We start from the raw sequence: 24,030 nt of genomic DNA, 5'->3' as shown, positions 1-24,030 counted from the left end.
ATCTCTCAATTTCTCTCATTACCTCCATCGTTCTGACTGCCTTTCTTATCACTCCCTCTCTCCCACACCCTACTACCTCCCATTCCCTCTTCCCCATCCTTCATTGCTTCGCTCCCTTTCATTCCCACTATTCACGATAAATATCTCTCATATTCTCTCATTACCGCTGACATTCCCTCTCTCCTTGTCTTTGTCATTCCCTCAGTCCTTGTGTCTCTGTCACATTCCCTGTTTTTTTCTTTCTCATCTCTTCTCCATGTTACATTTCTTCCTTCTCATTCCCCATCTCAATCTCTCTATCCCTCTTTTCATTGTCTCTTTGCTTCACTCTTACTATTTTTTCTCATTCCCTCCCTACTTTGCTTTCCTCTTGTCTTTCTCATTCACTCTCATTTGTTGTCTAACTTCTCTTTCTTGTTTGTTTCTCCTTGTTATGCTTTCAGTTCCTCTCTTGCGTCTCTTATTCCATCTTTCCTCTCTATGGGTTTCCCGCAGGCCCTGCCGAATTTAACGGCAGGGCATGATTTGCATTTTAAACCTCTGCTTCCCACCCGCAGCCAGCCAGATTGAGAGGCTGGCTGGCCTGGCTGTGGGCGGGTAGGCCTGTGGCACTAGGCTGCTAAGAGGAGGGAGGGAGGGATCAAGTGGAGGCTGGAAGATGATTGGGGGGCAGGGGGCTGATCAGGTGGGGGACGGGTGTCGGTGTGGGCCAGAGGATGATCGGGGGCTGGGGGCAGAACAAGTGGAGGCCGGAGGATGATCGGGGGCTGGGGGCAGATCAGGTGTGTGAAACATAGAAACATAGAAACAGAGAAGATAGGAGCAGGAGTAGGCCATTCGGCCCTTCGAGCCTGCTCCGCCATTCAATGAGATCATGGCTGATCATCCAAATTCAGTACCCGGTCCCTGCCTTCACCCCATATCCCTTGATCCCTTTAGCCTTAAGATATATATCCAACTCTTTCTTGAATATACTTAATGAACTGGCCTCCACCGCCCTCTGTGGCAGAGAATTCCACAGGTTCACCACTCTCTGGGTGAAGAAATTCCTCCTCATTTCAGTCCTAAATGGCTTACCCCTTATCCTTAGACTATGACCCCTGGTTCTGGACTCCCCGGCCATCAGAAACATCCTTCCTGCATCTAGCCTGTCCAGGCCTGACAGAATTTTATAGGTTTCGATGAGATCCCCTCTCAATCTTCTAAACTCCAGTGAGTATAAGCCCAATCGACGCAACCTCTCCTCACACGTCATTCCTGCCATCCCAGGTATCAGCCTGGTGAATCTTCGCTGCATTCCTTCCATGGCAAGAATGTCCTTCCTCAGGTAAGGCGACCAAAACTGCACACAATACTCAAGGTGTGGTCTCACCAAGGCCCTGTACAACTGCAGCAAGACATCCTTGTTCTTGTACTCGAACCCTCTTGCTACGAAGGCCAACATACCATTTGCCTTCTTAACCGCCTGCTGCACCTGCATGCTTACCTTCAGCGACTGGTGTACAAGAACACCCAGGTCTCTTTGCACTTCCCCTTCTCCCAATCTATTGGGGCCCGGGGGCTGAACAAGTGGGGCCGGAGGATGATGGTGTGGGGGCGGAGGCAGAAAACATGAAGACACCAGGAGGCCGGAGGAGCATGGGGAGGAGGCAGAAAACATCGGGGGTGGCCTGAAGATCATCGGCAGGGGGCAAGGGGGGGAGGCTGGGATGGCGACTGGAGGTCTGGGGGCAGGGAATCGGAGGCCTGGTTGGGGGGGGGGCAGGAAATCGGAGGCCTTGTGGGAATGGTCTCCGATCGCAGGGGGTGGGTTAGGTTGGGACACTGAATCCAGGTGGTAAGTGTAAAGGCACTTACCTCCTGGATCCAGCAGTCCTCGCCTTCCTTTAGTTGTCAGGTTTTATGAGGCCTGCAAAACCCAACCAGCCACTGTTAAAAAAAAGGACTTGCATTTATATAGTGCCTTTCACGACCACCAGACATCTCAAAGCGCTTTACAGCCAATGAAGTACTTTTGGAGTGTAGTCGCTGTTGTAATGTGGGAAACACGGCAGCAAATTTGCACACAGCAATGTCCCACAAACAGCAATGTGATAATGACCAGATAATCTGTTTTTGTTATGTTGATTGAGGAATAAATATTAGCCAGGACTCTGGGAAGAACTAAATTTAAAATGGTGGTTAAATCTGAAGCACGCCAGCCTTATTATAACATTTAAATGAGCAACCCGTCCCCTGGGAGCCGGTTGGCTGCCCACCCAACGCTCCCCCCCCCACATCTTGCCACCATTAAAATCGGAAGTGGGGGGGGGCGGGGTTGGAGGCAGGTTATCTCTGTACTTCCTTCCCCTTGCTCATTTTACCTTTCCTTGTCTCTCCCATTTTGCCTTAACTCTCTCATTCTCTTTCCTCATTCCCATTTCCTCTTACTTTCATTGCCTCTCTCTCCCTTTTCTCTTCCCATCACTCTCTTCTACTTAATGATGGCATCTTTTTGTCTTCTAGACTCAATTACTGCCTCTACTTCAGGTGACACCATCGTGATTTTTCTCTCCTGCAGAGGCTCAATGCACCAAAGGTCTATGCTTGTGGTGTTGCTCTCTGTTTGCTCCTTTGCTGGGCTCCAGATCGATTGTTTAAAAGCTGAATGAAGGTCCCCTGCAGAAAACTGTGATGCATCCAGAACCAGGGGTCACAGTCTAAGAATAAGGGGTAGTCCATTTAGGACAGAAATTAGGAGGAATTTCTTCACCCAGAGAGTGGTGAACCTGTGGAATTCTCTACCACAGAAGGCAGTTGAGGCCAACTTATTAAATATATTCAAGAAGGTGTTAGATATATTTCTTAAGGGTAAAGGGATCAGGGGATATGGGGTGAAGGCAGGGATAGGGTACTGAATTTGGATGATGAGCCATGATCGCATTGAATGGCAGAGCAGGCTCGAGGGGCCGAATGGCCTACTCCTGCTCCTATCTTCTATGTTTCTATGTTTCTATTCAAGTTAAAAATAGATGAATCAAAAATTATTACTGGAATATTCAAACTAGTCCCAGAATCATTTGTAGACACCGTTTTCCGTGCTCGTGGTTAAAACTGTTTCAACTATCGAGAAAATTTGGAATTTCACCTCTGATACTTGGTTAAAAAAAAGTCACTGGTCCCCAGCTGTACAAAAAAAGTGACCCATCCCTGGAAAAGGTGGAAAAGTCTCTATGCACCCCTGTCTGGCTTTGCTGCCCTCATCCCTATTTGCCTCAGACCTGTAGGCCACGATTTTACCCTCGGCAGCGAGTTGGAGTCGGGTTGGCTGGTCGGCGGGTTCCGGTCCCGCTGCCGGTTTAATCCGCTCTGAAATAACGATTTTTCCTTAAGTGGGCTGATTAAGCCCATCGTGCGCGCTACCCGGCCCAATCAGTGGGTTCGGGTCTGCTGCTCGCCTCTGCTGACGCCTTCCATCCAGCTGCATTTAAGGGGCCCATGCAGCCTTGTTGGTTTTCATTCCTATTCTGATGCTTCTTGGTGTGGCACATAGTGAAATGACTGCTTCAAGACCAAAGGCCTCTCCAAGATTCGATGATGACTCCCTCCATGCTCTTGTGGAGGGAGTGAGATGTACTGTTCCCCTCAAATGGATGGAGGAAGCCTCCTCAGCAAACCAAGGCAGCCTGGCTGCAAATTGCTGAGGAGGTTAGTGCTAGGTCTTTGTGTGCACGCACCTGGGTTCAGTGCCGGAAAAGGTTCAATGACCTGCTATGTGAGTATAACATCACACTTACCTTCAATCTGCTCCCCATTTCCTCTCATCACCAGGACTCTGCATTGTTAACCTACTCCTGCACATCCCACTTTACACTAACATCCCTTGCACCCTTAACCATTCCTCTCTCTCTATGTACAGAATCACTTCACTATTCTACTATGCACCCCTCACACTCGCTATCACTGTTATACAATACCAACAACTAACAATGCACAGGGAGGGCCCTTGGTATTGGCACCTCACTCCACCTTTGCCTCCCTCTAAGCATCTATGCTATGGATTCTCTATACTCACTCCAACATTCTCACTCAAACTCCACTTGTACCCCTCATTGCAGGAAAAGAGAGCCCACAATAAGAGGAAGAGGGGCAGGACAGGAGGAAGCCCACCTTCATTGGCGCACTTGACCACTGCTGAGGAGTCTGCAATCGACATTGTCAGAGGTGCTGAGGAGCTGGAATTGGGGGACGGAGAGATGGGCGCAGTAGAGCAAGCTGGTGACAGAATAGATTTACAACCCTCTAATTTAGATTGCATGAGTGACTGATATGGTATCTGATGTTCATACAGATTGAGTTCTGATCATCTGAACAATGGGATGTGTCTGCTACGTTAATATCACATGCCTAACTCATGCCTTTACTCCCCCACAGGACCATCGAGAGCCCCCTCCCCACTGTCCAGGGGCAAGAGCCAGAAGACCCCTCAGAGGAAGCGCCGGAAGAATCCTCAGAGGAAGCTGCAACCTCTGAGGGCACAGTGTCAGTAGAATTGAGCGCGCCCAGCACCAGCATAGAGACGCGCACCTCGGTGGGTCATTCGTGAGACAGATTAGTGTTGTCACCTGGTGTATCACAGCTCACAAGTGAGCATCAGCAGATGGTGGTGACAGGGACAGCAGTGGAGAGTCCTCGTCGGAGGCTGCAGGGTGCTTCTAGCTCTGCTCAGCTGCATGTGGACCCTGTGCCTCTGGGGCCATCCAGAAAGGGAGCGGTGCTGGAACTTCAGCAACAAGTGCAGGAGTCTCTGACAGGTTTTGCATCCACAGTAACTGGGAATGTGCAGAGAATGGAGGAGTCCATCTCAAACATAAGCAATGCCGTGGCGGAGGCAATGGCGCATGAACATGCCGCCATGGAGGGGGTGGCAACCTCCTTGGAGGACATAAATTGCCAGACTCAAATGAACATAGTGACTCTTCTAAATAGATGGTCTGCTATGGAGGATAGATGGGCATCTATTGAGGAGAGACACCAGAGGTACATGGATGTCCCCACTATGAGGACTGTCAGTACAGAGATGGGTCCTCATGGCCCTGCTGATATTCAGCAAGGTGCTCTCCAGCTACTTGCTAGCAGTGAAGCGCGGGTGGCCCATGAGAGGGATGTTGGTGGTCGACAACAAGGAAGTGTGGGTTCCTCTCCAAGCGCTCACACGCCCATGCCACTGCAGAGCCCTCGGTCAGAGCCCCAGATTCCGGACCCAACTGAGATGGCTGTCTCAGCCCCTGCACAGCCGCAGGAGGAGCAGACTGTTGCCGAGCCCTCCCAGGCTCGCAAACCCAGAGGACGCCCGCCAAAGGTGTCGAAGCAGGAGCAGCATGAAAGTGAGCAAGGTGCCTCCACATCTGCTGAAGCCACAGGGGAAGCACCACGTAGAAGCACGCGTAAGAGAAAGTTAACACACAAATAGTCACAAGGGTAGTCACTTGGGTGTTTTGATGTAATACAAAGTGAAGATTACCATCGTTATTTCAATTGTAATAAAGAAATGCGATGGCAAAGATTCACAGAGTTGACCTATGTGTGCCCAGAAATAGAAGTGTCACAGTGAGGTGTCAGGGCACCTTTCATCTGTAATGATGGTGGTGAGAGTGATAGGAACACACAGTTTATTGTACAGATGGTGTATGGTGTATTAAGAAGGTGGACCAGACACTCATTTCCATGTGGCAGCCACATGTGTTTGCTTCGAATCTGGCATGGATTAGTGCATCCCTTGCCTCACGGCCAGCAATGTGCTTGCGTGCTGGTGGAACTGGCACATCCGCCTCCGCAAGGTCTTCCTCCTCCTCCTCCTCCTTCAGGAGGAGGCTGTGCGCTGAGCCACTTGTTCCTCAGGCAGGGTATGCCACGCTGCTGTGCACAGCAGACCATGATGATTCTGAAGACCCTGGCTGATGAGTACTGTAGGGCTCCACCTGATCTGTTGAGGCATCTGAATCACATTTTGAGCAAGCCAATGGTTTGCTCAATGATGCCTCTGATAGAAATGTGGCTCTCATTGTAGCGTTCCTCAGCTTCGTTTGATAGGCTCCCCATGGTGTCATTAACCACATCTTCAGGGGCTAGCCCTTGTCTCCAAGTAGCCATCCGGAAAGTTGGGTTGGCGGATTGAACAGCTGAGGCACAGTAGACTGCCACAGGATGAATGAGTCATGGCAACTGCCAGGGAACTTGGCGCAAACATGCATAATGTTCTTCCTGTGGTTACACACCAGCTGGATGTTAAGGGAGTGGAAGCCCTTGCGGTTGACAAATACAGCTGGGTTGTGATGGGGTGCCCTAATAGTCACATGTGTGCTGTCTATGACACCTTGCACCCTTGGCAAGCCTGTCATATTTGCAAAGCCAACCGCATGCGCGGTTACACTTGCTTCATCCGTGGAGAAGTGGATGTAATTGTGCACCTTGGCAAAGAGGGCATCGGTAACCTGCGTGATGCAAGTGTGTGCGGCTGACTGGGAGGTGCCGCTGATGTCTGCTGATGATCCCTGGAAAGACCCTGAAGCAAAAATATTGAGGCCGGTGGTGACTTTGACAGCCACTGGTAAGGAGTGTCCACCCGCTCCTCTGGGCTTCAGGTGCTGGTGCACCATTGCGCAGATGTCAGCGACTACCTCTCGCGAAAGTCTCAGCCTCCTTTGGCACTGCTGCTCAGTCATGTTGCGGAAGCTCATCCTCGGCCTGTAAACCCTGTGTTGGAGGTTTCTCCTGCGGCAAGTTGCAGCCCTGCGGTGACGCCCTCTGCCCTGTGCAGCATCAGGTGGCTGAGGAGGAGGTTGGCGCTCCTGTTGTTGCTGCTGCCGTGGCTGCTCTTCCTCCGATTCTGAGGACCAGGATGTGAGGGTATAAATGGTTCCCGTTCTGCTGGTATATGTTTCAGTTGAGGAATAGATGCTATAAGAGGGTTTTCCAAGCAGGTCACAGTGCATATGGATCTCAGCTTAAACACTTACAAGCTCAGTAGACCTGCAAAAAGTGTTCCAACACCTCAAAAAACAAAGTTCCGCCATCTGAAAGTCAGCCATGTTACAGGTCCGCTTTTATGCTGCAGGTGCACCTGTCAAGAATTCAGCTACTTACTGAACCCGGCGCAATCAGCTGGTATGTTTGTTGCATGACATGGAACATGCTGAAAATGTACTAAAATGGGGAGAGCCTGGTGAAAAGGGATTATCCTGGCAGTTAACAAGCTGTTAACTGCCTTAAGTGCCTCTCCCGCCACTTGGTGTTGGGTCTGATTGGGACTCCCAGACCCGAAACTTTGCAAAGTTGCATGGAGGCGTGATGGCGGCAGATTTGGAACCCACCGTCAATCAAAACGACTTTAACCACTGACCCGCCTCCAAACCCGCCCTCTGAGTGCCGGCAAAATCGCGGCCGAAGTGTCTTAAATATGCACATTTAGATCATCAACATTCTATCCTGTAAATGTCATGCTAAGAATATATGCCAGTACTATATGAATGTGAAAACCAGCATTCTACTTTTTCTGTTGTTAAAAAATGACACTTTGAAATTTAAATATTTGTTTATACCTACTCTGTTAATTGTTAAATATTTGCAAATTTCTTGTTTCAACTCTTAATCTGCTTGTAATGTTTAGTTCCTTGAAATAAAACGTAGATGAAAAACTCAATTTTCCATCAGATATCAAGAACAGAATATACTCCCATTTTCACTTTTGGTGAATTGAAAATCATTCTAATAGAAGAACCCCAGTTACCAAATCCACTTTTATTGCTATTTACCTACCATGAGAACGGATATGGATTGAAAAGTCGTTTTTTTCTACGAATGTCTCCAGTTTCTTCAAATGACATACACAGTGCATGTTTTAACTGTTCAGAACTTTGACCTACTCTATTTTTTGGCCACTGATGGAGGTTTTCAATCTCAAGATTGAGCACATTACTCATTCTAAGGCCGTAATCTTTACCTTGGAGTCGGGTTGCGTGCGCGCCTCTGTTTGAAACCTGTCCACAGGCAGTTAAACACAAAATGGATGAGGAAAAAGAGGATTCCAGCCTTATTACAATATTTAAATTGTAGTAACGCCCCCTGGGAGCGGATTGGTCACCTGCCCCCGTCCTGCCTCCGGCAAAACCATAAGTCATCGAGTCATAGGCCTAGAAATTGGGTTGGTAGCGCCGGCGCTGAGCGCCTAAAGAGACCTAGAATTGGGGCGATGCCCTATGTTGGGGCGGACGCTATGAAGATAGCGACAACTCAGATATTGACTATACATTTAGCGCCTGCGCTAAGTGTTTGCGCGCGCCCGCGAGCGCAAGCAGTTCATGACGTCATTTCAGTGTGCAACGCCTTCTAGGAGCGCCTGAGCGCATATTGGGTGGCGCCCGGAGCCTTAGCGCCCAGTGCTATTAGTGACAGTTCGAGGGAGGGCTAACAGGCCCTTCTCAGAGTAGGGGGGCGCTATTTAAAGGGGACAGCTTTAGTGCAGATTCTTCTGCCACTTGGCCTGCTCATTGCGATCGTTGCTAGAGAGAGTTGGCGAGCTAATGTGGAGCGGAGTTCTGGGAATTTAGCTTTACAGTACTTAGGACCTTCAAACCTGTCCGAAGCACTTGCAGCACTACACCTAAAAGCCTTTTGACCAACTGGCATCAGAATGAGAGCTTGTTTGGAGGGCGACGGCCTCATCGCCCAACACTGTGAAGGGGCAGAGAGACGGCGGGAGAGAGGGCCGGGATTGGCCAGAAGGAGGAGGGGCAATGGAGGTCGGCCAATCCGACGGGAAGCTGCGAGGGTCTTTAGGCAGCAGGTGACAAGCCTTGACATGTCGGAGGAGCAGTGTTTGGGAAGGCTCCGATTCTGGAGGGACATTGTTACTGATCTGTGCCACCTGCTTGGTCAGGATCTGCAGCCGCGTGAACGCTGCAGAACCTCTCTGTCCGTGATGGCTAAACTGACTGATGGCCTCCATTTTTATGCCAACGGATCCTTTCAGTCAGCCATTGGGGACATTGCGACTGCCGCTCAGGTTGCAGTCCACTGTTGCATCCGGCAAGTTACAGATGCCCTTTATAGGCGAAGGCGTCAATTCACTACCTTCCCTCGGACCCTGCACAAGCAGGCGGAGGGCGCGCAGGGTGTCGCTTCTATTGCGGACTTCCCCATGGTGCAGGGGGCAAGTGACAGCACACACGTGGCTTTGAGGGCGCCATGCCAACATCCTTAGGACTTCCGCAACTGCAAGGGGTTCCACTCCCTCAACATGCAGCTGGTCTGTGACCACCGCCAAATCATCATGGCAGTCACCGCGCATTTCCCAGGGTGCAGCCACGATGCCTTTATCCTGTGGTTGACCTCAGTTTGTGACCTTTTTGAGGGGCTGCCTCGAAGACGAGGCTGGCTTACTGGGGACAAGGGCTATCCTCTCTGGCCATGGCTGATGACAACACTCCGTGTGGCCGACACCCCAGCAGAAGAGCTGATCAGCAGTGGCCATCAGGCGACCAGGCACAGTAAACAGCACACTATTGGTGTTGTCAAAAAGCGTTTCCAATGTCTGGAAGATTCGGGGGGATCCCTGCAGTACTCGCTGTAATGATATCAGCAAATAGTGATGGTATTTGCCTGTTTGATTATTTATGCCTTACCAGCAGAGGGCATGTGAGAGAGGCAGAGTTTAGTTTTAGTTTCGTTTTAGAGGGATCTCTAACATGGTGTCTCCTGTAATGCTGTTAACTGAGTTGAACATACTTTAGATAAAAAGACATTCTCTTTCATGAATGTGTCGTCATTGAACCCACATACAAACCAATACATGGTGTCAGAAGTGATTGAAAGAGATAAAGAGGAAAAATCTGAAGTTAAATCAGCTCTCCACATATTAGCAAGCCAAAAGAGAACATCGTTACTTACCTTTGGAGAATAGCTAACGAAGTGAAAAATGGAAGGTTTACACCCACCGGCGAAGCTTCAGTTGACAGGTAATGTGGCTGAAAATTGGAGGAGATTCAAACAACGTTTGGAGTTGTATTTATCAGCAATCGGAGCTGACGAGAAAAGTGATAAAATGAAAGCGTCAGTGTTCTTACATGTCGTGGGTGATGAAGCGCTGGAGGTGTATAATAACTTCACATTCGCTGCTGATGGAGACAAAATGAAGTTGGATAAAATAATGGAACAGTTTGAGGCCTACTGCATACCTAAACGTAACGTGACGTTTGAGAGGCACAGATTTTTCACATGTGTACAGAAAACGGGAGAGACTATTGATCAGTATGTGACTGAACTGAGAAACAGAAGCAAAACATGTGAATTTGGGGGACTGACAGACTCGCTGATAAAAGACAGACTGGTGTGTGGTGTAATAATAATAAACAACTTCCGGTTGAAGTTATGTGCACATCATTTCCTGTGAACTGTGAACTGTGAACTCTGTGCATACCTCACTTCCTGTGCATACGTCACTTCCTGTGTTTGGACTAGTATAAATACTGAACTGCTCAGTATGTAAAAGGGCTTCTCCTAGAGGCATGGTGAAGACTGCTCTTGTATCTAATATAATTATAAGTTGCTTAAAGCTTACTTTAAAGTTCCTTGATGTGTGAGACTTTTTATTACATCAATTTAAGCAACTTAGTATTTACACTCACAAATACTAGACCTTCGGACAAACTCGGAGTTAAGGATCCAGGGAACCACCCATCATGGAAAACATCCTTAAACCTACTCGTCTGGACTTGGACCCAAACGCACCAGCAGCTGGCAGGGTATGGAAGCATTGGTATCGTACTTTTGAGAATTTTCTTGATGAATGTAAAGCGAATGCTTCTACTAAACTGAGGATACTTATCAACTATGTGACCCCAACAGTGTTTGAATATGTTGATGAATGGGATAATTACGATGAGGTGATCCGGGCACTTAAAAAACTATATGCCAAGACCGCAAATGAGGTCTATGCTAGACATCTGGCCCTGCCCGACAAGGGCCAGGGGAATCGATTAACAAATTCCTTCAAGAACTTCGCAGGCTCAGCGTAGATTGTAACTTTCAGGCAGCCTTGGCTGAGCTGTACCGCGAAGAAATGATTCGTGATGCTTTCATCTGCGGGATTGCCTCTCCATTTATACGCCAGCGTCTACTAGAAAGTAAAACACTTGAGCTACAAAAGGCTTTTGACCTGGCTTGTTCTCTGGATTTGGCAAAGAAAAATGCAGACCTCTATCAGCTGCCCAGATCTCGATCTGCTGCTGTAACTGCAACCAGACGATTCAAGTGGCCTCAGGTGAACCCTATCATGGAGGAATCTAATCCTGATGATAATTCTGATGAAGAAGAGGAGGATGACCCCACTTTAGCAGCCTCTTGGCAATCTAGGAAGGAATGCTTCTTTTGTGGAGATTCTTTTCACCCTAGGAAATTCTGCCCTGCTCGCAATGCGATCTGCAGTCATTGCGATAAAAAGGGACACTTTGCAAAAGTTTGCCAATCAAGAGCCTCTACGAGGGCCTATCCAGCTAAGGCCTACCGAACTGCCCCAACTAGGGCCTATCAAGATGCTCCGGCTAGGACCTATCAAGCTTCCTCTCGAGCTCTCTCCCGAAGAAGCACACCTAGAGTTTCAGCCACTCTCTGTGCAACCACACCAATTACAGCTGCTTGCCCACAGAACCTGTTTCATGCAGCTACAAAAGTTTCAATTAATGGGCATACCTTAGATGCCTTAATTGACTCAGGAAGTACTGATAGTTTCATTAGAGAACAGATTGTTGCGAAATTGAAACTACATATCTTCCCATCGGACCAGGCAATTGCGATGGCTCAGTCATCACTTAATACCAGAATCTCCGGCTTTTGTATTATTGATATGACACTTAATGGTCGCATGTATCCCTCCACCCGACTTTCGGTACTCAAGGACTTATGTAGTGATCTCATCTTAGGGCTGGATTTTCAAAAACAGCATAAGAAACTCACCATTGAGTTCGGCGGATCCAAACCTGGACTTACTATTTCTAATATGCTGTCTAAATTACCGTTTTGTGCATTATCAGCAGCTTCACTTGATGAACCCTCATTATTTGCCAGTATTCCTCCTCGATGCAAACCAATAATAACAAAATCACGGCGCTTTAGTCAGGAAGATCAATCTTTTATTGAGGCTGAAATCTCTCGACTTTTAGCAGAGGATATCATCGAACCATGTTCGTCGCCCTGGCGGGCTCAAATCATCATCATCAAGAACCCTCTAAAACCTCACAAACAACGACTATGCATTGATTATTCGCAAACCATCAATCAATATACTGACTTGGATGCCTACCCATTGCCATGCATTGATGATATGGTTAATAAACTGGCCGAATACAAAGTGTTCTCAACTTACGATTTAAAAAGTGCCTATCATCAGGTACCCTTGAAGGTCTCAGATAAGCAGTACACGGCCTTTGAGGCTAATGGACGGCTGTACCAATTTCGTCGCCTCCCATTCGGGGTTACTAATGGAGTGGCTGTCTTCCAATGGGCAATGGATGGCCTGGTTAAGCAGGAAAACTTAAGGGACACTTTTCCCTATCTTGATAACATTACTATTGCAGGTCACGATCAACAGGAACACGACGCCAACCTCCAAAAATTTCGGGATGCTCTCCATCACCGTAACTTAACTTTGAATGAATCTAAATCTGTTGAGTCGCAACCGACCATCAACATCCTTGGCTACTGCGTAGGCAATGGTATCATTAAGCCAGACCCAGAAAGACTTCGCCCGCTCCAAGAGCTCCCGTCACCTAAGAATCCGGCTTCTTTACGTCGGGCTCTCGGTCTGTTTGCATACTACGCTAAATGGATTCCTCATTTTTCAGACAAAATCCAACCCTTGCTGCATGCTAGATCATTTCCATTGGAAACAGTGGCTGTTGCAGCCTTTAACCTTTTCAAAAAACAGTTGGAGAAAGCGGCTCTTCACTCCATCGATGAGAATCTCCCTTTCATAGTCGAATGTGATGCCTCAGAGGTGGCGATCTCGGCTATTCTAAATCAGGAAGGTCGTCCTGTAGCATTTATGTCCAGGACCTTACAAGGTGCCGAGCTACATTATCCTCCGGTTGAGAAGGAAGCCACAGCCATCATAGAGGCGGTACGGAAGTGGAACCATTTCCTAGCTCGCCAGCACTTTACATTAATCACGGACCAGCGATCAGTCGCCTTCATGCTCGATAATCGAAAACGAACCAAAATTAAGAATAATAAAATACAGCTTTGGAGGATGGAACTGGCCTCTTTTGGTTACACCATTCACTATCGACCTGGCAAGGAGAATGTGGCCCCGGATACCCTCACACGAGCATTCTGCTCCACTATATCATCCTCTACTCTCATAGATGTCCATAATGGATTGTGTCATCCTGGCGTTACGCGCATGCTACATTTCGTACGATCACGGAATCTCCCTTTTTCTACTGGAGATGTAAAGAAAATGTGCTCAGAATGCCGGCTTTGTGCAGAATTAAAACCTCAGTTCTTCCGCCCCTCAGATGGTATGCTCATACACGCAACCCAACCGATGCAACGACTTAGCATCAATTTTAAGGGCCCAGTGCCCTCTTCAACTCGGAACACATATTTGCTCACCATGATTGATGAATATTCACATTTTCCGTTTGCCTTCCCCTGCTCCAATATGCTGGCGTCCACAGTAATCTGCTGCCTTGAGCAGGTATTTTCTCTCTGTGGCATGGCGGCTTACATTCACTCGGATCGGGGTCCATCCTTTATGTCAAGAGAACTCAAGGACTACCTCTCAGAACAGGGAATTGCTACAAGCAAAACAACGCCATATCATCCCATCGGAAATGGGCAGGTAGAGAGGTATAACGGTATCATCTGGAATTCCGTACATCTTGCTTTAAGATCTCGGGGCCTACCAAACCAGCAATGGGAAGCAGTGCTTCCGGATGCATTGCACTCTATACGGCCCCTTCTTTCTACAGCCACAAATACTACACCTCATGAACGGTTCTTTGGATTCCAGCGTCGCTCATCTTATGGGACATCCCTCCCATCATGGCTAACTACTCCTGGACCTGTACTACTCCAAAGATACGTTCGGACGTCTAAAAATGACCCTCTTGTAGATGAGGTCGAACTAACCGATGCCAACCCCACCTATGCATACATACGATATCCCGACGGCCGAAAATCTACCGTATCATTACGGGATCTGGCTCCCTGCCCACCAGGACCTAGTGGGACATCGAGTGATGGTATTTTACCAGGAGCCTCTTGGAACCTACCGGGTACCCCTCTCCAGGATCCTGATCTGACACCAACTAGCTTGGTGCCGGTAGAACCCCGTACTCAAAGTTGCGACCCTCCCAGTACCGCGCACCAAAGTACTGATCCGCCACAGACCAGCTCTGCACCTCCCTCTGAACAGAGACAGACCGACTCTGCGCCTATTGGGGCTCGTACACAAAGTCATGATCTCCCCGACCCTTCACAGGGTAATTCAGGCCACACAGACTCTGACCAATGGCCAACAGCATGTAAGCGGACCAGTGACCCTCTACGACGGGAACCCAAACGGGTGCGACTCTTCCTCGTTCGGTGGCTGCGGAATAAAAGGAAGACCACAGCCTTCTAATCTCGCAGGAGGGAAGAATGTAATAATAATAAATAACTTCCAGTTGAAGTTATGTGCACATCATTTCCTGTGAACTGTGAACTCTGTGCATACCTCACTTCCTATGCATACATCACTTCCTGTGTTTGGACTAGTATAAATACTGAACTGCTCAGTATGTAAAAGGGCTTCTCCTAGAGGCATGGTGAAGACCGCTCTTGTATATAGTATAATTATAAGTTGCTTAAAGCTTACTTTAAAGTTCCTTGATGTGTGAGACTTTTTATTACATCATGTGGTATTCCAGATAATGGTCTAAGGGAAAGACTGCTAAGAGAGCAAAATCTAGACCTGGGAAAAGCCATAGCACTGTGTAGGGCTACAGAGACTGTGAAGTCACAGGCAAAGGAGCTGTTCAGTGACAGTAGCTGCAACGTGGATGCAGTGAGAATGAACGGACACAAACCGTTTAACAAAAAGAGCGCCAATGTGAAAAAAGAGGCGTGGCCAGCGAACAAAAATGAAAGGGGCAATCGAAAGTCATGTAGTCGATGCGGTACACAGCATCCACCAAAAAAGTGTCCAGCATATGGTAAAACATGCAATAGTTGCAACAAAAACAACCATTATGCCCGTTGCTGTAAGAACCAAGCGCAACAAAGCAAGGTCCATGCAATAGATGAAAGCGAGATAGAGGAGTTCTATGTGGATGTCATGTCTGAAAACAAAAAAGAAAAAAGAGACTGGATGTTGACACTAAAAGTGAATGACATACACATTCCATTTAAATTGGATACTGGAGCACAAGTTAATGTGATATCAGAGACTGATTTTAAGAAAATTAGACCCAGACCAAAGATACATGGAATAAAAGTGAAAGTGACAGGATACTCAGGTACTGATATACCAGTGAAAGGAAGATGCATTGTCAAAGTAACACACAAGGACAGAGAGCACACGCTAGCATTAATCGTGGTGCCAAAGGATGTGCAGGCCATACTAGGTTTAAAAGCCTGTGAGAGACTGAACCTGGTAAAGAGAGTCCTCATTGTGGAAAGCGAAGGAGAGACAGTCTATGATGAACTCATGAAAGAGTACAAAGACCTATTTAAGGGTCTAGGCTGCCTTCCAGGAGAACACACGATCAGAGTAGATAAAAGTATGCCAACGGTCATACATCCATGCAGAAAAGTTCTATTTGCTCTTCAAAAGCAACTGAAGGCAGAGTTGGACAGGATGGAAAGCCTGAACGTGATTCGGAAGATAGATGAGCCAACTGAGTGGGTGAGTTCCCTCGTCATTGTGGACAAAAAGAATGGAAAGCTCAGAATTTGCCTGGATCCAAGAGATCTAAACAGAGCAATAAAGAGAGAGCACTTCAAGCTTCCTACACGTGAGGAAATCATGTCACAGTTTGCAAATGCAAAGTATTTCAGCAAGTTAGATGCATCATTAGGATTTTGGCAGATGAAACTGGACGAGGCAAGTTCAAGACTGTGCACGTTCAACAGTCCATTTGGCAGATACAGATTCCTAAGGTTACCATTTGGCATTGCCTCAGCTCCTGAAGTGTATCACAAAACTATCCATATGATCTATGAGCACCTGGAGGGAGTTGATACATCGATGGATGACATCATAGTATGGGGAACCACGAGAACTGAGCATGATGAGAGACTGAAAAAAGTGCTGGAAGCAACAAGGAAAACAAACCTGAAGCTGAATAGAGAGAAATGCCAGCTCGGGGTGACAGAACTGACATTCGTGGGAGATATCCTTAGCAGTGAGGGCATCAGACCAGATCCCAGAAAGGTGTCCGCCATTGAGAATATGCCAAAGCCACAATGCAAAAAGGACGTGCAGAGGTTTAATGGAATGATCAACTACATGGGTAAATTCATATCCAACCTCTCAGAAAAGATGGCGCCACTGAGACGACTAACTGAAAAGAACATAGAATGGGAATGGATTCATGAGCATGAGAAGTCATGGAGCGATCGAAAGAAACTGCTCACAGAGGAACCAGTTCCGAGGTTTTATGACCCAGCGAGACCCATCAAGATATCATCAGATGCATCACAGAGTGGGCTCGGAGCCGTTCTTCTGCAAAAATATGACTACTGGCAACCTATTGCATATGCATCGCGCTCAATGACAGACGCGGAGACGCGATATGCTCAAATAGAAAAGGAGCTGCTCAGCATCACATACGCCTGTGAAAGATTTCACCAGTTTGTGGCAGGACAAGCAATCAGTGTAGAGACTGACCATAAGCCCTTGATTGCATTGTTCCAAAAGCCACTAAATGGATGTCCGCTTAGAATACAAAGAATGATGATCAGGCTGCAACGCTATACACTGAATGTTGCGTACACACCGGGTAAGCTGATGTATACAGCAGACACGTTGTCCAGAGCTGTGACCCAAGTGAGCCCGCAAACACCAAAATGGATGAAAAAGTGAACGCCTATGTGGACATGATCACAAGTGCACTGCCCATAGCAGATGCAAAAATGGAGCTCATAAAGACTGAGACAAACAAAGATGAAACAATGAGACGACTGAGGAAAAGCATCTTGGATGGATGGCCCAACATGAAGCAAGACTGCTTACCTGACATGGCAGAGTACTGGAACTGCAGGGCGGAACTATCAGTGGTCGAAGACATCATCTACAAAGGAAGTAAAATAGTTATCCCAAAGAGTCTGAGAAAAGAGATGCTAAAAAGGATCCATGGAGGACATCTGGGAATTGAAAAGTGTAAGAAAAGAGCACGAGAGGTGATGTACTGGCCACGAATCAACCAAGATGTGACAAATGAGGTGTCAAACTGCACAATATGCCTGAAATATCGAGCAAGCAATCCGGTAGAACCACTAAAGCCACACACAGCGCCAGACAGAACTTACCAGAAGGTAGGCGCTGACCTATTCATATGTCAAGGGAAGGACTATCTTGTAGTCACAGATTATTACTCCCTGTATCCAGAGGTTTGTAGACTGTACACCACCACTGCAGATGCTGTGATAACACGTATGAAAGCCATATTCTCCAGACATGGTGTGGCAAGCGAGGTCTTCACAGACAACGGACCCCAGTTTTACAATGCAAGTTTCCGACACTTTGCCAAAGAGTGGGACTTTGTCCACACAACGTCAAGTCCTCACTTTCCACAGTCCAATGGACTAGTGGAAAAATCAGTCCAGACAGTGAAAAGACTGATGTACAAGGCAAAAGACAGTGGAACTGACTTCTACCAGAGCATGCTTGTATACCGCACAACGCCGCTCGAGTGTGGTATGTCACCAGCCCAACTCCTGATGGGACGTCTGCTAAGGTCAAACCTACCCATCCCGGAGAACCTCCTGAAAACAAAAGAGGGGGAGAAAGTGAGGAAGTTCAAAGAACAACAGAAAGAAAAGCAAAAGTACTACTATGACAGAGGAACACAAAACCTACCTGAACTCCACACTGGTGACCAAGTAAGGTTCAAAGACAAAACAAACATATGGACTCAGAAGGGAACTGTCCTGAGTGAAGTTCAACCAAGATCATACACCATTCAGACAGATGAGGGTGCTGTTCTGCGAAGAAATCGTCGAGATCTTCTCATGGGACCAGCCACAGCAGGTCAAAAGACTGATACTGTTGAACAACCTGATCACACAGCAGGTCAAAAGACTGATACTGTTGAACAACCTGATCACACAGCTGAGAAATCATTACCTGAGGCAACAACTCAGATTCAAGGACAATCAATCAGAAAATCCTCAAGACACGTGAATCCTCCTGAGAGACTCATTGAGCAAGTTTAAGGACTCTTGTTATAGAAGGAAGTAATGTTATCTTATTCTCTCTTCAAGTTCTAGTGTATTTACATATTTCATGTGAACACACAAAGCAAGGTTAAAAAACCTTGATAATGATAATGTAAGTTCATTAAGTGTTACAGTTAAAATGCAGAGTAATACAAAGAAAACATGTTGTTAGATAAAAGTAAAATACTTTTGTTTTAAGAAAGGGAGATGTAATGATATCAGCAAATAGTGATGGTATTTGCCTGTTTGATTATTTATGCCTTACCAGCAGAGGGCATGTGAGAGAGGCAGAGTTTAGTTTTAGTTTTGTTTTAGAGGGATCTCTAACATGGTGTCTCCTGTAATGCTGTTAAGTGAGTTGAACATACTTTAGATAAAAAGACATTCTCTTTCATGAATGTGTCATCATTGAACCCACATACAAACCAATACACTCGCCGCAGCAACTGGGACACATCGTCGTTGTCTGCTGCATGCTCCACAACTTGGTGAATCGACGCACCCAGGCAATTCCAGCTGTCCCTCAATGACCAGCAGAGCAGGCGGAGGAGGAGGAGTATGAGGAGGAGGAGGAAGAGCAGGTGGAGGAGGAGGAGGCGGAGGAGGAGGAGGAGGAGTATGAGGAGGAGGAGGTGGAGGAAGAGCAGGCGGAGGAGGAGGAGGAGGAAGAGCAGGCGGAGGAGGAGGAGGCGGAGGAGGAAGATGGAAGGGCTGCTGAAAGTGGAAGGGCCATACGTCAGAGGCTCATCTGGACTCGTGTCGAGACCCCTGTGGCGGAATGATGAGAGTGTTAACTCATGCGCACTTTGGATGTTTGAGGGCCTCTGAATGCCAGCATCACTGAAACTAGTCACATGCACCATGCCACATTGAAACTTCTGTTTATTGGCACAAAAGTCTTTCATTACAGCTAAACAACGTAATGTCAACAGAAACCATAACTTTCAAAATAACTGTGAACTGTTCGGCCAAGCCGCAAAACTCAACAAACCTTCTGCAAATATAACAACAGGTGAGGGTGTCCTTGAATTTGGACAAACAAACGTCTCAGCACCTCCCTCTACAACTGGCCCCTTGAGGGAGAATGACTTCACTTTCGCGCCCGGCCCCTTCCCTCCCTGCTGCTCCTACGTAATTGGACCCCAGTGGCGGCCTCAAGGCTGGGGGACGCCTGCTGACTGTCTGGAAGCGCAGAAGCCCCTGAGGGACGGCCTGGGCGACCTCTGGGCTTGGAGAGTGCGGACACAGGATGCTTGATGTGACCATGGCTGGAAGCAGTGTGGTCTGCAGGTGGTGGCAGCTGCAATGCAGGCGTCCCAGCGCTGGCATGTGCAATGGTCTCCTGCCAAGAGAGGACACCTGCACCATGGTCGGACGACACACTGGCTATCTGAGGGAAGCGGCTCAGCTCATCCGCCACAATCGCATGCTCCACTGATTCCTGGCCTTGTATGGGACTGGAAGGGCCCGGGGTGATCCTAACTGATGCAGAGAGGGTGGCTACAGTGAGAGATTGTGTTGCGTCAATCTGGCTGTGGAGGAGCCCAGCAAGTGACTGCGTGGCAACAGTGAGGACCTGTGTGCCAGGTGCCAGTGCTTCGGAGAAGGCCTGGACAGTTCTTCCCATTTCTTCGGAAAAGGCAGGTGCCGACCGCTCCACTGCCTCGGACAAGCCCTGCACAGACCTTTCCAGGGATTGTCCGAAGCCCTGAACAGTCCTTTCCATAGCCGACTCAAAGCCGTGGACAGTCCTCTCCATTGTTGGGCCGAAGCCCTGGATAGTCCTGTCCATTGTTGCCCCGAAGCCCTGGATAGACATGTCCATTGTTGCCCCAAAGCCCTGGAGAGTCCTCTCCATTGTTGCCCCGAAGTCCAACATACTCTTAGCCAATGAATCTATTGACTCAGGCATCTTCTCGACTGCAGCCATCAGCTCCGTGTGTCTGACCCGGGCCTGTTTGCTCATCTCAGCCAGGCGACGCACCTCATCTGCACTCTGTGCAGCAGTCACGATGACCTGCCTTGCCCTCCGGGGAGACGGTGGCTGAACTTGCCTATCCCCCGTGCGTTGCTGCATGCCGCTTGGTCCGGCAACTGGTTCAGCCTCAGAGCCCCCCCCCTCCCCTCCAGGGGACTACTATCCCCAGCCTGTAGATGTGTCAGCTCCCCGGATTCTGCAACGGCTGGTCCGGATTCCTCCTGGTCCTCGCCTCCGGTGGCACTGGCACTGGCAGCTTCAGCGCGTTGAGCCCGAGTTGGTGCTGCTTCATCTGAAAGTGGGAGGTGGAAGAGTGGCTTTAGCAAAAGGACAGCTTTGCTGAAAGGCATGCCAGATTGCGGCAAGGCTCTGACATGGCTGCACACTGAGGATGCATGCTGGCGGGGGGACCAAGTGGAAGGCAACAGGTGAAAAAGGTGAGAGTCTTACCCTCGCTGTCGGTAATGGGGTCGGCAGATGCAGTGGTCACAGGACCAGACAGACGTCCTCCAAGTATCTGGTGCACTCTCTCCTCCAGATCCGTGAGAGTGACCACTTGTGGGGGTCCGCCACCGGTTCGATGCTGCTCCTTTCGGATCATCGCCAGCTTGGACTGCAGGGGAAAGAAGGGGAAGTTCTGTAACATGATGCCTTGAGAGATCATCGCATGCCCCCCATGGTGCAAGAGCCCTTACATGAGGCCTTGAGAGATCATCGCATGCCCCCCATGGTGCAAGAGCCCTTACATGAGGCCTTGATACATCATCGCATGCCCCCCATGGTGCAAGAGCCCTTACATGAGGCCTTGAGACATCATCGCATGCCCCCCATGGTGCAAGAGCCGTTACATGAGGCCTTGAGACATCTGTCCATGTGTGTGCCCAGAAAGGGCCATGGGTGCATGCTGACAGATGGCCATTGGGGCATCATTGCAGCAGGGTGCCCGAAGTCAGCTGCAGATGGAGGGAATCAGAAGATTGCTAAACCATCACTCACCCTAACGATCCGTGAGAGGTCGTTGAATTTCTTCCTGCACTGAACAGGGGTCCTGGTCGCCATGCTGCTGGAGTTGACCTTCACAGCAACCTCCCTCCAAGATCGTCGGTAAGCCTTCTGATTCAGCCTCTTGCCATTATCCGGATACAGGACCTCTCGACGGCGTTCAACTGCAGCCACCAAGTGGTCCAGAGCCTCAGTGCTGAAGCGCTCTGCTCTCTGTCTAACCTTCTCCATACTGAACAAGTTTGTAACGCCAGACAAGGGCGAGCGCCGAATCGGAGGCCTACAGGACGTTGGGTGTTGAAGCTCAGGCTGACTGACCCACCCCTTTAAGAGCCGGCCGGCGCCTGGAGGTCTCGTGGTTTCCCGTAATTGAGATCACCTGCGCTGCGCCCGTCCGCGTCGATATTGAGTAGCGCCTGAACTTTTGCACCTTAAGAGCACCGTGCAACGGCTGAATTAGCGCCTCAATCCCCTTTGGGGGCGATGCAACCCAATATCTCACCAGGCAGCGATAACTTTCGTCTGGCTATAAACTTAGCGCTCCGCCAGTTCTAACGCCTCAAGCGAGGCTGTACCCAATTTCTAGGCCATAGAGTCATAACAGCACAAAAGGAGGCCATTCGGCCCATCGAGTCCATGCCTGCTCTCTGTAGAGCAATCCAGTCAGTCCCATTCCCCCGTTCTATCCCCGTAGCCCTGCAAGTTTATTTCCCTCAAGTGCCTGTCCAGTCTCCCCTTGAAAACATTGAGTGTCCCCGCTTCCACCACTTCCATCGGCAGCGAATTCCAGGTCATCACCACTCGCTGCGTAAAAAAGCTTTTCCTCACATCCCCCCTGTGGTAAGGAGACCTACATCAGAATGTTGTTTATGGACTACAGCTCAGCATTCAACACTATCGTCCCCAACAAGCTGGCCACCAAACTCCAAACTCTTGGCCTGAACACTTCCCTCTGCAACTGAACCCTGGACTTCCTAACAAACAGACCCCAGTCTGTCAAATTAGGCAACCACACCTCCACCCCCCTGACCCTGAACACGGGGGCCCCACAAGGATGTGTGCTGAGCCCCCTCCTCTACTCCCTCTTCACCCACGACTGTGTGGCTGTTAATGGTTCCAACACCAAGATCAAGTTGCAGATGACACCACGGTAGTAGGCCAGATCACCAACAACGATGAGTCAGCCTACAGGGAGGAGGTCCAGCATCTCGTGAAGTGGTGCGCCGACAACAACCTGGCCCTTAACACCAAGAAAACAAAGGAAATAATCGTGGACTTCAGGAAGTCCAAAGGCGGAAGTCACACCCCCATCCACATCAATGGGGCGGAGGTGGAAAGGGTGGCCAGCTTTAAGTTCCTCGGAGTCCACATCACGGAAGACCTCTCCTGGTCCCTCAACACCTCCTCTCTGGTGAAGAAGGCCCAGCAGCGCCTATATTTCTTGAGGAGGCTGAAGGGATGTAATCTGTCACCCCCGATCCTCTCTAACTTCTACCGCTGCACTATAGAGAGCATCCTGACAAACTGTATCACGGTATGGTACGGCAGCTGTAGCTCCCATGACCGGAAAGCCCTGCAGCGGGTAGTCAAAACTGCCCAACGCATTACCGGCACCCGGCTACCGACCATAGAACATATATATCAGAAACGCTGCCTACGGAGGGCACGGTCCATCATCAAAGACCCTACCCACCCCAGCTACAGTCTGTTCGCCCTCCTACCATCTGGAAGACGCTACAGATGCATTCGCACCCGTACGACCAGATTTAGGAACAGCTTCTTTCCCAGGGCTGTCATCCTACTGAACTCCACAAATAAACACTAAAGCCTGCACATCTGCCGATGCACTTTATTATGGTCATATTTATGCTAATATATATGTACAAATGTATGTTGAAATGTTTAAGTGTCCTAATCCAAATTGTACACTCTCGGGAGCCGCAAGCCTACATTTCGTTGTACTGCACTTGTGCACTAACAATGACAATAAAAGTTGATTTGATTTGATTTGGTTTGATTTGTATCTCTTGCCCAAAACCTTAAATCTGTGTCCCCTAGTCCTTGTATCATCAACTAGTGGGAACAGCCTTTCCCCGTCTAGCCTATCCAAACCCGTCATAATCTTGTACACCTCTATCAAATCACCCTTCAACCTCCTTTGCTCTAATGAAAACAAATCCAGCACGTTCTTCAGTGCAACTTTTACTTAATGGGCCCAATTAAACCAGTCATGCGCGATTCCCAGCCCAATTAAATGGAGCGGGTCTGATGACATCATCGATGACTCATTTCCAGTGCTGGTATTTAAAGCAGCCTGCATTCATCTCATTTGAAGGTTGATGTAGGAGTGAATAAGTTGGTATCCAGAGGCCTGAATAATGTCATAAAGCTGATAAAGCTCATGGAAACACAAAAGCAGAGAGCTGCACCAAGATTTAACGATGCCTGCCTTGATGTTCTGGCGCAGACAGTAAGAGCACGCAGGGAGGTCCTCTTCCCTGGCGATAGACGCAAAAGACCAATCAAAAAGGGCATGGTTGGAGATCGCAGAGGAGATCAGGAGCAGGAATGTGGTCAGGAGGACGTGGATCCAA

This window comes from Somniosus microcephalus, chromosome 2 (assembly GCF_052327205.1).
Source record: "Somniosus microcephalus isolate GS21.2 chromosome 2, FLI_Smic_1.0, whole genome shotgun sequence".
NCBI lineage: Eukaryota > Metazoa > Chordata > Chondrichthyes > Squaliformes > Somniosidae > Somniosus > Somniosus microcephalus.
The sequence above is the reverse complement of the archived record's forward strand: the minus strand, read 5'-3'. Positions refer to the sequence as shown.